The 14,110-nt window shown below is 35.3% G+C and overlaps 1 protein-coding gene across 1 annotated transcript in view; it reads left to right on the plus strand.

Annotated features, from left to right (window-relative positions):
• Positions 1 to 1,527: 1,527 nt before the first annotated feature.
• Positions 1,528 to 14,110, plus strand: part of LOC129746793 (uncharacterized) — a 32,273-nt gene continuing 19,690 nt past the window's right edge. Inside the window, exon 1 of the mRNA XM_055740671.1 lies at positions 1,528 to 2,015. The gene's annotated coding sequence lies outside the window, so the exon portion shown is untranslated. The remainder of the gene's footprint in view (positions 2,016 to 14,110) is intronic.

The following is a 14,110-nucleotide window of genomic DNA, read 5'->3' on the forward strand; positions in this document are numbered from 1 at the left end:
GAGATCCACCAGTATCAAAGCGCCTTCGTTCGATGATTTGCTAATTATTTTGAGCTAATCTTTTGCATCAAAACTACACCCTTGCGTCAGGTCTCACATTTTGCTTTGAAACTCTGCCCATGCGTCAGTGCCTCATCTTTTCATTCTTCTTTTTGTATTCCTCTCAACAATTTCATTTTTTTTTACTGTAGCGCTTAGAACTCTGCCCTTGCGTCAGAGTTTGTTATCATTTTTTAAAAGCTCTGCCCTTGTGTCGGTGCTCTGCCCTGGCATTGGAGCTCTGCCCTTGCGTCAGAGATTCCAGTCGGCCATCTATCGTCATCAATCCTTTCACCAGAGCTCCGCCCTTGCGTCGGCGCTCTGCCCTTCATATCTATCCACACTCCTCTTGAACGGAGCATCGAACATTATCCTTATTAGTTTCCATTAACTTCACTTACTTACCTGGCGGAGGGAGTCTCAACTGCGCTATTGTCGAATCCGCCGGTTAATGCACTGTTGAATGTTTCTCACAAGAATTAGAAGCATCCTTTCTTTTCAATAGCCGCTGAACAACTGCCGTTTTTCTTCTGTATACACACATCGGTTTTTCTGCTCACTCAGAGTATCACGACAAATTTGAGAACTCAATTGCGCATTATTTTATGATCAATTTTACTCATTTATTTCATCTATCCTCTACACGCAGTTTCAGAGATATTGCAGTTTGAATGAAAACAGTCTGATTTTCGTAGAATTACTGTTTCTCAGGCCACACAAACTTCAGAAAGCTCAAATATTGTGATATAATAGTGTGATAGTTGATCTATCTAACGCAAAAAATTTGATCAAAAAATATCATCAGTGTAAAAAGTTATGGAAGTTCAAAGTCGAAGTGACAGTGCGCGTGCTTCCAATTTCCATTATGAATTATGAACGGTACTGTATATCCGTGGTCTATGCTTGAGTGTTATTACGCGTTGTTTTGTTAATGCAGAAAAAGAGTTGTAGAAAATCTTTTGATCATTTTCAAATAAAAATACTACCGTTTTTTCGAATAAAAATGGCAAATTTTTTCATCAAATTTCAAAATTTTCCGCTTGGTTAAGCATGAAGAAGTGCTAATTTATGGACTTTATTGGAACTATCAGATGAAGAAAAAGTAGCTATTTGTAGAAAGTTTTTCCATTGCATATTGTCGATTTTTTGTTATTTAAAAAATGCTTAAACTTGTTCTATCTGGGCAAGATTTCAAATAACTTTATTTAAAACTAAACTCTGCTCATAAACATTTCTCAAATAAATAATTTAAAATTAACTGTTCAGTTAACTAATTTAATTTCAAAATTCGAGTTCAAAAATAGAACTAAACGGTTTTTCTTCCATGATCTACATGTTTAGTTTGTTTCAGTGTGTGATGTTGATTTTTCGGTTTCCTTTTGTGGCCAATTTCTCAACTGTCAACTCCTTGCGAATTCTTTTTTCTTCTCATCCTTCGTGTCGAGTGATGCATTTTTGTATTTTTTTCGCTTCCATTCTGTCAGTCACACTCCGATCGCTTGCAACACCCAGTTTTTTATTCCGAATATTCTTTATACTCTTGTGCATTTCTGGGTGAATTTTTATGTGCGATTTATATTTCGCTGCGAGGAACAAGTTTACGCTTTACCGAGTGTCGTAAAAATTGGAATTTTCGGTTCACGGATTGCCGCCGCGGGTCGTGCTAATGAGTGCTGTGAATCACCTCAAGTGGTTGGCTGTAATAATTATTGGGCAAGTGGTGAAGGGCAGATGCCCCTGATGGGTGAAGCAAATTCTGGAAAATCAAGTTCTCACCTGCAAAGTGAAAATATTGTATTTCGAATGGATAAATAATGGTCTAGCTAGTGATGATCTGATTGGAAGAATACTGGGCCCTATAATTCATATCAAACCGATGAAAACTTTCGGAAACGTAAACTGCAAATCTGTGTGTTACCCCTAAAAATCAACAGGAGATGCACCTGTTCCAGCAGGAACAGCTTCGCCGGAATCAGGTAAGCCTAGCTGATTGGATTCTTCCACCAGTATTCTGAGCCTTACTATTCCCTTGACATTTTCTTCAATGTCTCCCACCCAGGTCATGAGACCTAAATGGTACAGTTAATGCATTTTTAATCTAAATGGAATAATGAAAACATGACCCCCAAACAATACAGTTACGAAACAAGTCCTGCTTCTATATACTTTCAGCGTAAGGTGTGTAGATATATGATTATGCTACCGAAAGTAGGAAGAATCGTCAACCATCAGACAAGTTTTATTCTACTGCCGCGTAAAATCATGCGTGTACATTCCAATCCTCATGCCGTCCCCGACTGTTCTCTCCCATAGACGAGGCAGAAGATTCATATATTCGTAATTGTAGCTTGTACGTCTTTCCGCACAATGCTATATCTAGAGAAATACAAACGAAAAAATAACCAAATTCCCATTAACCCTCCAAAGCCGTTCGGGTCAATATGACCCGAAGCGCACATTTCAAACATCTTTATCATCATTCCAATATACTGATGAACTGGTAATTTTGACAGACCAAGTATGTTCTATGAAAATAATGATCAAATCCACGCCAAAATATTAAAATTTGAGTTTAGAAAATCGGTTCATTGGGAAATGAAATACGGCTATGCAAAGCCAAAATTGGATGTCGTTTTTTTAAAGTAAGATTTTTTTCTACCGGAAGATTTGTCATAGCGGTCAACACTTTCATTGGACCCCAACATATCTATACATTGTCGGATAGATGGATTCTTGACAATTTCAAACATTAATAAAACAGTTAAATACAGAAAAGCTGTCAGAAGTTATGAGTATTTTAAAAATAAAATTGATTTTTCGGACTTTTTACTTTCTGGATTAATTTCTGATAATCTGGTTATACTTATCAACTTTATTTTGAAATGTTGAGTAATTAGAATAAATTACCTAGACAATGAATATAATATCATCAAAATCGGTTAACATTTGCAGCCAGGAGAACGAAATCAAACTACAGTTCATATTTCCCCGAAACGGATTTTTAGCGAACGGCTTTGGAAGGTTAATCAGATGGGAGCACATGATGCATGGTGGGAAAAATTTCATCTTCTGAAATGGGATTGTAGGTTCAAGTCATTTAACCAAGGTGGGTAAATTTAATAATTTTAATAAAAGTCTCTTACTCAACGCACTATTTGCGAAAAAAAAAAAATCTATCAGAAAGCATAGCCTAGAACATCTCTCTTCTCTTTGCTGTGAGATCAAATACACAAATTCAAATTAGGGAACATAATCTATTCAAAAAATTCAAATTTCACATAAGAGGGTTTTTTTTTGATCATCTGATTTATTTATTACTAGCTGATCCTATACGATCTCAAATATCAATTGCCAGGCATTTTCCATTTTCTTTGTCGAATGCATTGTTTAGCAATACCTTATTGCAAAACTGATGAACACCTAATATGGACTTTCACTTTTTCTGTCGCTTGCTATTAAATTTGAAATCAGGAATCTATTGACCATGTCAAAAAACCCCGTAGGGCAGATAAGGGCATAACAAGCACCCAGGACATAATAAGCACTCATTTTTTCTACAAAAGTACGTATTTTCTTAAACAAATTTTCATGAGGATTTGTTTCGTACTACCTATAGTATTAATTTTTCGCCAAAAAAGAAATATCCTTTTCATCTTAACAGAAATATTAAATAATATTAACCATCTAGGTTTTCAAGTGACGAAAATATTATAATTTTTTAGCACAACCATGACCTTTTATGACCTTTAAATCATCTTGATCTGAAATGTACGCACTGCAACATGATTAACACATTGTTTCTCAATTTTCACCATCATAAAATTTTTGATTTTTCACTTAAATCAATTTTAAAACGCGTTTTTACTTAAACTTATTGACCTGGGGCGAACAGATCACTATCAATCAGGGCAAGATGTGCATTTTCTGCAGCGAATTTAACTCGATGAAGTGAATTGAATAATAGAGCTACAGCTTGACTTGTTTCAGTCTTGTCGGAGAGATAATCAGTAGTCTCGAGTTCGATTCCTGTTCGAGGGGATTTTTTAGCCGTATAATGTATCAATCAAAAAACGTCAAACAAAACACCAGAAACATAATGTATGAGCATGTGAGCATGTTTGAATTTGACACCTGAAATCGATTGCCCGTCCCTAAAAATTCCCGTGTGCAAATTTTCATTGTATAATAACGTCAATTTCGCAAAACCGGTGAATAGTTAATATAGACGACCCCTTTGGCCGACCCCTGACCCAAGATTGGATAATAGGAATCAATTGTTCGTCCTTAATAATTCCTATGTGCAAATTTTCATCTCAATCCGATGTATAATAACGTCAATATCATAAAAATATTGAAAATGTAATATGGATGACCCCTTTTGCCGGCCTCTTACACTGAGTTTGAAACCTGTAATCGATTGCACGTCATTAAAACTATTGTGTACCCATTTTCATCTGAATCCGACGAAGACTAAAGTCAATAACGTGAAAACAATATTTGTCTTGTATGGACGACCCCCTTCAGAAGAGGTCATCCGAAAATCTGGAAACATTTTTCATCATTCCTGGCCCTAATGAGCATCCATGCCAAATTTCAGCTCTCTATGTCTTAAGACGGCTGAGTCTATAGAGGACAAACAAACAAACCCACAGAAATTGCTTTTTATATAGGTATTTATATATATAGACTAGCTGATCCCGTACGAACTTCGTTTCGCTAACAACAGTAACAATGTGATCAGATAGAATGTTATTGCTTGAATAAAACAAAATCTCGATGTTCCTAACACTGAAGAAAAATACCTTCGCTTTAAGAGTATCCTTTTTGATAAGTTAAGAACCAAACTTCATAAACTACATTTCAGTTTCTTTTCGAATCTCGTTATTGAATTTTTACATTAATCCGTAAAATTATCACGACAATGTCGCAAAAACAGCAGATGGTTCAAAAGAATCATCCCTTTTCATTGCACAATAATTCAAAATTTAACGCATAAAATAATATTGATTTTATCACTGCACTTCTGTGCTAAATTTTCTAACCGATTCTATGCTTTTCGACTACGAAAATATTGAAAAACAGTGAAAACGTTCCCTTTCGCCGACCTGTGACCCTAAATTTCACAACTTTTACTACCACGATCCAAAATTGAATGCTTGAAATCAATTGCCCTCCCCTTAAAACTCCCACTCACAAAATTTTGTTTCCACCTGAAACATTTTTACAACAGTATTGCTAAAACAGTGAAAAGTTAATATGGACGACCCCTTTGGCCGATTCTTGATCCAAAATTTGAAACCGGACATCAACTTCCCATCCCTTCAAACTTCTCAATATACAAACTTTCATCTCAATCCCATGTAAAATAACGTCAATATCGCAAAAACAGTAAAGAGTATGAAGTATGGACGCCCCCTGTTGCCGACCCCTTACACAAAATTTGACACTTGAAATCGATTGTTCATCCTGTTGTATTCGGTCAGTTCGCTAATCGATGTTTTCATGGCCGTAGGAACGGGGGGGCGGGTTTTGCCCCCCCCCCCCCCCGCCCATGCGGATCCAAAACAGCAAGCGAAAGATTACACTTTACACTCAAAATTTTAAATTTAGAACGAACCAAATTATGATAACAGAGTAAAGTTAATGAACAGAACAATCTAGACTAAAAATTAATGCAAAAATCTCAAAACCCCAACCCAAGTCCAAAAACTTTTTCAAAATTTTCTCACCTTTTCATCGAAATTCAGGTCTGAATATTGAATTTCCAGTATCCTGTATCCAGTTCAGGATTGTTGATTTTCAGCTCGGATAATCATAAGAAATTAGAAATGGAAAGCTGCTTTGAAATCCTGGTTCAAATTTGGTTTTACATTTCATATCAAATTTGAAGAATGTTTTTCGAGATGATATGCATTTTCAATACTTTGGTAATAGTTTTCCGAATATGAAAAAAAAAAGAGAATTTTTTTTTTGAATTCAAATTCGAATTTCTTGAACATAGTTTTTTTTTACAAAATTAAAAGTTAGTTCAGGGGTTTCTGAGATACTGGTTGCCGAATATCGGTGTTTCTCGTCAAAGATTTCTTGGCGATCCTTATTGCGTTAAGAAGTTAAGATTGCTTGTCAATTAAATTTCCATATTTCAATTTTCTATACAAAATTAATTTGTGAACACAATTCAGCTGAAAATCACAAATAAAGGGTAGAATTTGAGTTTTTTGTTTTATCCTCAATACCCAAATTAAAAAAAAATCATCTACAGGATTTTCATTATGGAATTGATTCTTTATGAAAAATAATTACTGTTAAAGAAAAATCTTCACCTAAAAAATTCTGCAAAAAATTCTATATTTTTCCACATTATATTTTTCCACATTCCACATTTAACACATTAAGAAAACCAAAATTTGTCATTTTATGTTTCAGATACCAATGAAGAAATATTTTGTTGTGTTACATTTTGTAGAATGAGGTTTCGTTATTAGATTCACAACATTTCAATTATGTTAGCATACTAGCGGCTAGCGAAAAAACGAGATATCTCGTATTTGGTCCGCAATGCATTGCAGTTTTTTTTAAGCCAAATTTCATACTAAAATCATTGATTTCGCTCAAGCTTGCATCAAGAAAATCTTATGATTTTTATCGCTTATTTTTTTTTTTGACAATTTGATTTATTTTCATCAAAGGTTAAAATCTTTGAATTTGAAAAATAGTTTGGAAGATTGGGCTTGTTTGATTTGAGTATAGAATAAGTCTCGCGTGAGCTTTCATTACGTCGTATGAAACAAAATGTAAACAAAAAGTTTTATTACGAAAAAATACAAAAACTGACATAAATTAGTCGCAACTTCTTTCCATTTAGAACATTTGTAGCCTAGACAACATGTTTTTTTATGTCAGATACAAATTTTAAAGTTGTTTTGATATCTTTTGCAGTAGTTTTCTGTCAATTCTTAAGATGTTTCATACGACGTAATAAAAGCTCACGCGAGAAGTATTTTTTAGAAATGAAAAACTCTCCTAAAAAAAAGCTTTTTTTTATGCCGAAATCAACTAAGTTTGATCTACCAGACTCTTAAGCAAATTCAAAGATTTTAACCTTCGATGAAAGCGAATTTAGCTCACCTTTTAAGTTTAGGACCAATTTTCTAAAGTTACAATTTAATACGAAAACTTTCTAGTACTTAAAAATGAATAACCATATACAGTTGCGTTCAAAAAAGAATGAAATCGCATGATGCTGCGCACACACTTCCAACTTTGACAAGCTGCCATTTCTCTCTCGGTTTTTATTTTTTCATGAAAATTTCACACAATTTAGTTCGGCTATCCAACTAAGACTCCAAAAAATTTGAAATCTTTACAATGACGGGAAACAAAGATTCAGCTTTTCCCGTAAAAAAAGGAAATTTGGAATTGCTTCACTAAATTTGCTGTATCTTTGACAATTTTCATTGAAAAATCTTGAAATTTGGTCCAAAGATGTAAAAATATTTGATCTAATACCAGGCCAAGTTTCGTCAAAATCGAAGAACGTGATCAAAAATGGTGCCGGATTGAAAATGAGGTTCATTATCGCCCAGCAGACGATTTCATTCTTTTTTGGACGGATGTTTGTATGGAAAACATCGTAATCCATGTATTATTGGTTTTTTCTTTCACAAAATCGAAAGGTAACAACACAGAATGTTGTAAATTGCTGAAAACTTCAGTCGTACTTTGTTTTGAAAGAGAAAATGTTTCAACAGGGTTCAAAATTAGAAAAACAGAGTTTCAGAAGTGACCTGCTAATTATACCGATAAACAAATTTGATCCACAATTAAAGCGAATATTCTATTCGCTCTTTTGTTTCAATAACAGCTCTGTTGGAACAATTTCTATTTCTAAACAAAGCAAGGATGAAGTTCCTATCAATTAACAACATTCTTTGTAATAAATGTTTGTTTTGTGGAAGGAAAATCCAAGAATACATAGATTACGATGTATTCCTTACAAACATCCGTCCAAAAAAGAATGAATTCGTCTGCTAGGCGATAATGAACCTTATCTTCAATCCGGCACCATTTTTGATCACGTTCATCGATTTTGACAAAACTTGGCCTGGTATTAGATCAAACATTTTTACATCTTTGGACCAAATTTCAAGATTTTTCAATGAAAATTGTCAAAGATACAGCAAATTTAGTGAAGCAATTCCAAATTTCCCTTTTTTACGGGAAAAGCTGTATCTTTGTTTCCCGTCATTGTAAAGACTTCAATTTTTTTGGAGTGTTAGTTGGATAGCCGAACTAAATTGTGTGAAATTTTCATGAAAAAAATAAAAACCGAGAGAGAAATGGCAGCTTGTCAAAGTTGGAAGTGTGTGCGCAGCTTCATGCAATTTCATTCTTTTTTGAACGCAACTGTAGCTACAAACCAAATTTATTTTTATTTATTTTTTGTTTTCTTGCATTGTTGGGCAAAAAATCATAGATAAAAATCAGTCACCAAACCCCCCCCCCCCCCCCCCCCCCATGAGTCGGTTCTTCCTACGGCCCTGGATGTTTGGTACAATTCTTTCTGGGAACTCAGAGACATGAGAACCTCGCTGGCGAGTCTCGGTATAGATAGCTGAATAAATAACCAGTCTCTTACATTCCGGACTTCAACAGAACTAGTCGTGTTTTCCTGTGTTTTATTTTAAAAAGAGAAACCCTGGTTAAAATGATAAGTTTTAAAATGTTGTATGTTTTCGTGTCACTTCACATCCCTGAAAATTTTCATGAAAACTTCACTTTCCTATGCATAATAACGTCAATATAACTAAAACAGTATTTTTTTAGTATGGACGACCCCTTTTGGTGGCCCCTTATACAAAATTTGATACCTTAAATCGATTGTCCGTCTTTTAAATCGCCCGTGTACCAATTTTCAACTCAATGCAATGCATTATAACGTCATTATGGCTTAAATAGTATTTGCGTTGTAGGGATGACCCCTTTTGCCGACCCCTGAGCCTAAATTGGATACCTGAAATCAATTGCTCATTTTTCAAAACCCCCATGTGCAAATTTTCATCATAATCCAACAAAAAATAACGTCATTATCGCGAAAACAATATTTGTCTTGTATGGACGACCCCCTTGAGAAGGGTTCATCCGAAAATCTGAGAACTTCTTTCAACATTTCTGGTCCTAATGAGCATCCGTGCCAAATTTCAGCTGTCAAGCTCTTAGACGGCTGAGTCTATAGAGGACAAACAAACAAACAAACCCACAGAAATTGCTTTTTTTATAAATAGACTAGCTGATCCCATACGAACTCCGTTTCGCTTTCAACTTGGAACATGTCATGAACAGTTTGCATGAATCACAATTTCCAAGCATTTTCCAGATGCATTTCCGAATGCATTGTTATGCAATAATTGCAAAAATATTGGACGATAACTTTTCTGTCGCCTGCTGCCAAAAAAAATCTTGTCTTTTAACTTTCGTCTCGATGCGATACAAACTCACGTAATTATTTCAAAAACAAATTTAGCAGTTTTTGCAAAAACAAATTAAACAGCTCTTTGACGTTTGATACAAATATTTAAATCAGGAATCAATTGACCGTCCCAACCCCCTGTATAAATTTCGGCTCGATCGTTGCATAACAACGCAATTATTGCCAAATAGTTAAACCCCTTTCGGTGGCCTCTTATACAATCTTTGATAACTGAAATCGATTGCCCTTCCCTCAAACTCTCGTGTGTAAATTTTCAAAGCAATCCATTGCATGATAACGTCAATATTGCTAAAATCAGTGAAAAATTAATTAATATGGACGACCTTTTCGTCGACCCCTGACAAAACATTTAACATCTGAAATCGATTGCCCGTCCCTGAAAACTACCGTGTGCAAATTTTCATTCCAATCCGATGTATAATAAAGACGATATTGCGGAAATATTCAGAGGTTAATATGGACGACCCCCTTTGCCAGCCCCTTACACTGAATTTAATACCTGAAATCGATTGCTCGTCCCTCAAAACTCTCGTGTCCCAATTTTTATCTGAATCGGTTGTAAAATAACGACAATATCGCATTAACAGTGAATAGTTAATATGGACGACCCCTTCGGCCGACCCCTGCCTTTAATTTGGATAAGTGAAATCAATTGTTTGTCCCTAATAACTCCTATGTGCAAATTTTCATCTCAATCCGGTGTATAAAAACGTCAATACTACTAATATATTGGAAAGTTAATATGGACGACCTCTTTTGCCGGCCCCCTTACATTGAATTTGATTCCTCAAATCGATTGCACGTCACTTAAAACTATCGTGTACAAATTTTCATCTGAATACGATATATAATTACGTCAATATCGCAAAAACTGCTAACAGTTATTATGGATGACCCCGTTGAATGACCCCTCATACAAAATTTGACACCTGAAATCGATTGCTCGTCTTCCAAAACACTCATGTGCAAATTTTCAACACAATCCGACGAAAAATAACGTCAATATCTTGAAAACAATATTTGTCTTGTATGGACGATCCCCTTCAGAAGGGGTCATCCGAAAATCTGAAAACATTTTTCATCTTTCCAGGTTCTAATGAGCATCCCTGCCAAATTTCAGACCTCTAGCTCTTAAGACGGCTGAGTCTATAGAGGACAAACAAACAAACAAACAAACATATAGAAATTGCTTTTTATATACAGGGTGACAAAAAAGTCCGGTCACACAGCAAAATCTCAATATTTCAAAGAAAAAGAAAGAAAGCTGAATTTGGCTTTCATAGCTTCATTCAGTAACTCATAAAGATACTTCACAGACGATTTTTCGGAATTACACCACCTTTCTCTGATCGAACCAGCTTCAGACGTCTCGGAAAGTCGTCTCAAGCGGCGCGCAACTCCATCAGCATCTCGTCCCAGATTTTCGTGATAACTCGCTTGAATTGCTCCAAGTTTGTTATTTTATACTCGTTCAGCTTCGACATCATGTAGCCCCACACGAAATAATCCAGAGGATTCAGATCCAGAGACGACGGAGGCCATTCAGCCTTCGAAATGAAAACGAACAGCTTCTCGTCCGAAAAAATAATCTCGTCATCTGCGCGCCAAACCGAGCAGCGATAACAGCTGCCCTTAACTCTGCCATGGCTCACAACTCAATGTAAACAAACTGCACAGAAACGAAACTCTGCCACTTTGGGCAGCAGAGTTAGCCCTTTCATTTGACATATAGATGGCACCAGAGAGATGCAACGTGTAGGCCAGGCAGTGATTGAATTTTGCTGAGCATGAATTGATCAACCTTCTCTCGCTCACCGCTTTACTCGGAAGCAAAGGTTGCTTTGAGGCAGCGAAAACGATAAAACCGATGATGCATACGCTCTCAATATGGTCCGCCTTCAAGAAGCAGTATACATTCGAGGCAGCGAATCCAAAAAAACCAAACGAATGGCTCTCACTCATCTCCTGTTACAAACTTGAGGGAAGCGAATTCAAAAGGCAGAGCGAACCCAAGTCTCCTCGTTTGTGCCTGGATCGAATGCGTGAGGTTTTTCTGCTATTGCTATTATTGCACAGCAACCGCACGCAGGCAGCTAGTTTTTTCGTTTCTTTTTCCTCCTCCCTCTTTGCACTATACGTTGCGGGCCGTGTAACGCAATAAATTCGGTTGTTTGTGTTGTTGCCTCAACCTTTGCGGCGAGGTTGAAGATGTTCTCCTCAACGACAGCTATCGGCTGGAGTTATTCAAATTCAAGAACGTAAATGAGTACAGTAGTTTCTCGATTTTATCACTATTCGATTTTATCAATACTCGCCAAATTCACGCTCGATTTTATCACGATTATTGTTTCGATTTTATCACGATTTTTGAAAAACCATTCAGAATCCATTGCCAGGTCCTTAATTTTCATTCAAAAGCATAGAGCGTCTTTGTTTATGATATTTTTTATGGTTTATGTTATAGTATATAGGTATCCAATAATATGAAAATGCCATTGAACTGCTTATTTTATCTGTATAGTGTTTAAAATCGTCATTTGGATTTTAAAAACGCTTGTAATAATCGACACAAGTATTTTAACGTCACGCTGATGCTAGTGTTGTTCCTTGGGTTGGTTAGTCGCTTTAAAAAATTTAACTTTTTTGGTTATGCGAATCATATAAAAATGTGGGTGAAATTAAGCGATTTTGAAAAGAGATAAGTGTCTCTGATTTCTTTGTTGAGCTTGTTTATTTTAAAGGGTGACGTGCGTAATCCTTATTGGATAGCCTTTAGTATTGTCTGAATGGATAATTTTGGAAGAATAAAATGAAATTCTGCTAGCTTTGTCTGAAAATATGACTAAGATTTCTATTTTTCTACATATAAAGACAAAAGATTATCTGCCCATAAAGCAAATTTCGAGAAACACACTGAAAAAGTCTAAGTTGAGCAAATTTAAAAATATTTTTCGAGTAAATATACTTTTTAGTTCATTTAAAGTGTTAAGATTAAAATATTGAAATTTGAAATAAGCAGATATAAATTTTTTGATGCTAATTTTTTTGAACTTTTTTTTAAAAATAAGAGATAATGACTGTTAAATTTCCATCAGAACAAAATAATTCACTTTAATTAGATGTAGACTATCAAATGGATATACAAACTGGTTTTATTTCAAGAAAAAGCCTAAAAATTTGCTTTAGAGAAGAATAATTAGAACTGAAAACGATCCTTTTTGTTTAGTATTCTTTGATAAATACGCCTTATGATCGAAATTTATTGATACAAAACGTTTCCACTACTGAAAATATTATAAATTATTGATTAAAGACAGTAAAAATACTTTTTTCTACTTTAGTTTTTAGTTTCGCCAAATTCACGGTTTCGCCATATTCACGGTGAAATTTTTTTTGACCGTGATAAAATCGAAAAACTACTGTATGTGTGCCTCGTCTTCTTCATGCATCATGTAGCAACCGAACGTTGAGAGAGTTCGTTCGGGGCAGCAAACGAATAGTGTCTCTCAGAGCAGATCCTCCTCATGGGGGGAGGTTTGAATGAATGTATATGTATCGTCTCCTGTATAGCTATGCGAGGCCTCAAAGTGTGTATTTTGAATGCCTCTGATGAGAAAATCGGTGAGGATTTCAATCACTGAGGCCAGGCGACCCCAAAAAAGTGTGACCGGACTTTTTTGTCACCCTGCACGGAAAATAATAAAAAGGTAAAATTTACCGAGACAGCAAAGGTGAACGCTCGCAAAAGCCAAAAAGGTAACTTCTACCTGTTCGAGGTGAAACTCACCTCACAGCGAGGTAAAATATACCTGAAACGAAGAATGAAAAAAGGTACAATTCACCGAGAAAAAATGTGAATCCAAAAAAGGTAAATTTTACCTCGTAGCGAATTGAGCTGAATCAAAAAGTATAATCCACCTAAAAAGAAAGGTAAATCCAAATAAGGTAAAACTTACCTCGGAGTGAGGTGAAGTTGACCTGGATTGAGCGAAACAAAACGGTACAAATCATCTCGAAAAAAAGTATCTATTTGACGAATCCGTTTATTGAGGTTAAGCTGTTTTGCCGTTTAGGAACAAGTTTTGCTTCGTGCACAATATGTGAAAATCGGAACAAAATGATAAGTGTTTTCTTAGATTTCATTTAGTTGTGCTGGTTCTCTTCATAATATTTTGCTTTTGTTTCAGATCGGCCCACGCAGAGTTTCGTGTTGTATTCCCGTCAGCCTTCAGATATTATTCCGGAAAAGCCGGACCTGACAAGCTTGGCGAACAAAGGACTTGCCTCAACAATTTTTAAAGAACACGGTGATATATTTCAAAAATAAATATTAGGTAACAGTCCCTATTTATTTCAAATAAATACCAATTTTTTCATGATTTGTGTTTTTTTTTAATTAATTTTTATTGAAGAAACCAATCAAACAAACTAGCATTTTCCTTTTAAATCAGTGAATGGGAAAAGGGTATTATTTACTATTTTGCTAAGTGAATGAGAAAATGGTAAAATCTACCTTTTTGCTAGCTGAATTGAAAAAAGGTAAAATTTACCTTTTTGCTAGGTGAATGAAAAAAAGGTAAA

The sequence above is a fragment of the Uranotaenia lowii genome, chromosome 2 (genome assembly GCF_029784155.1).
Source record: "Uranotaenia lowii strain MFRU-FL chromosome 2, ASM2978415v1, whole genome shotgun sequence".
NCBI classification, from domain to species: Eukaryota; Metazoa; Arthropoda; class Insecta; order Diptera; family Culicidae; genus Uranotaenia; species Uranotaenia lowii.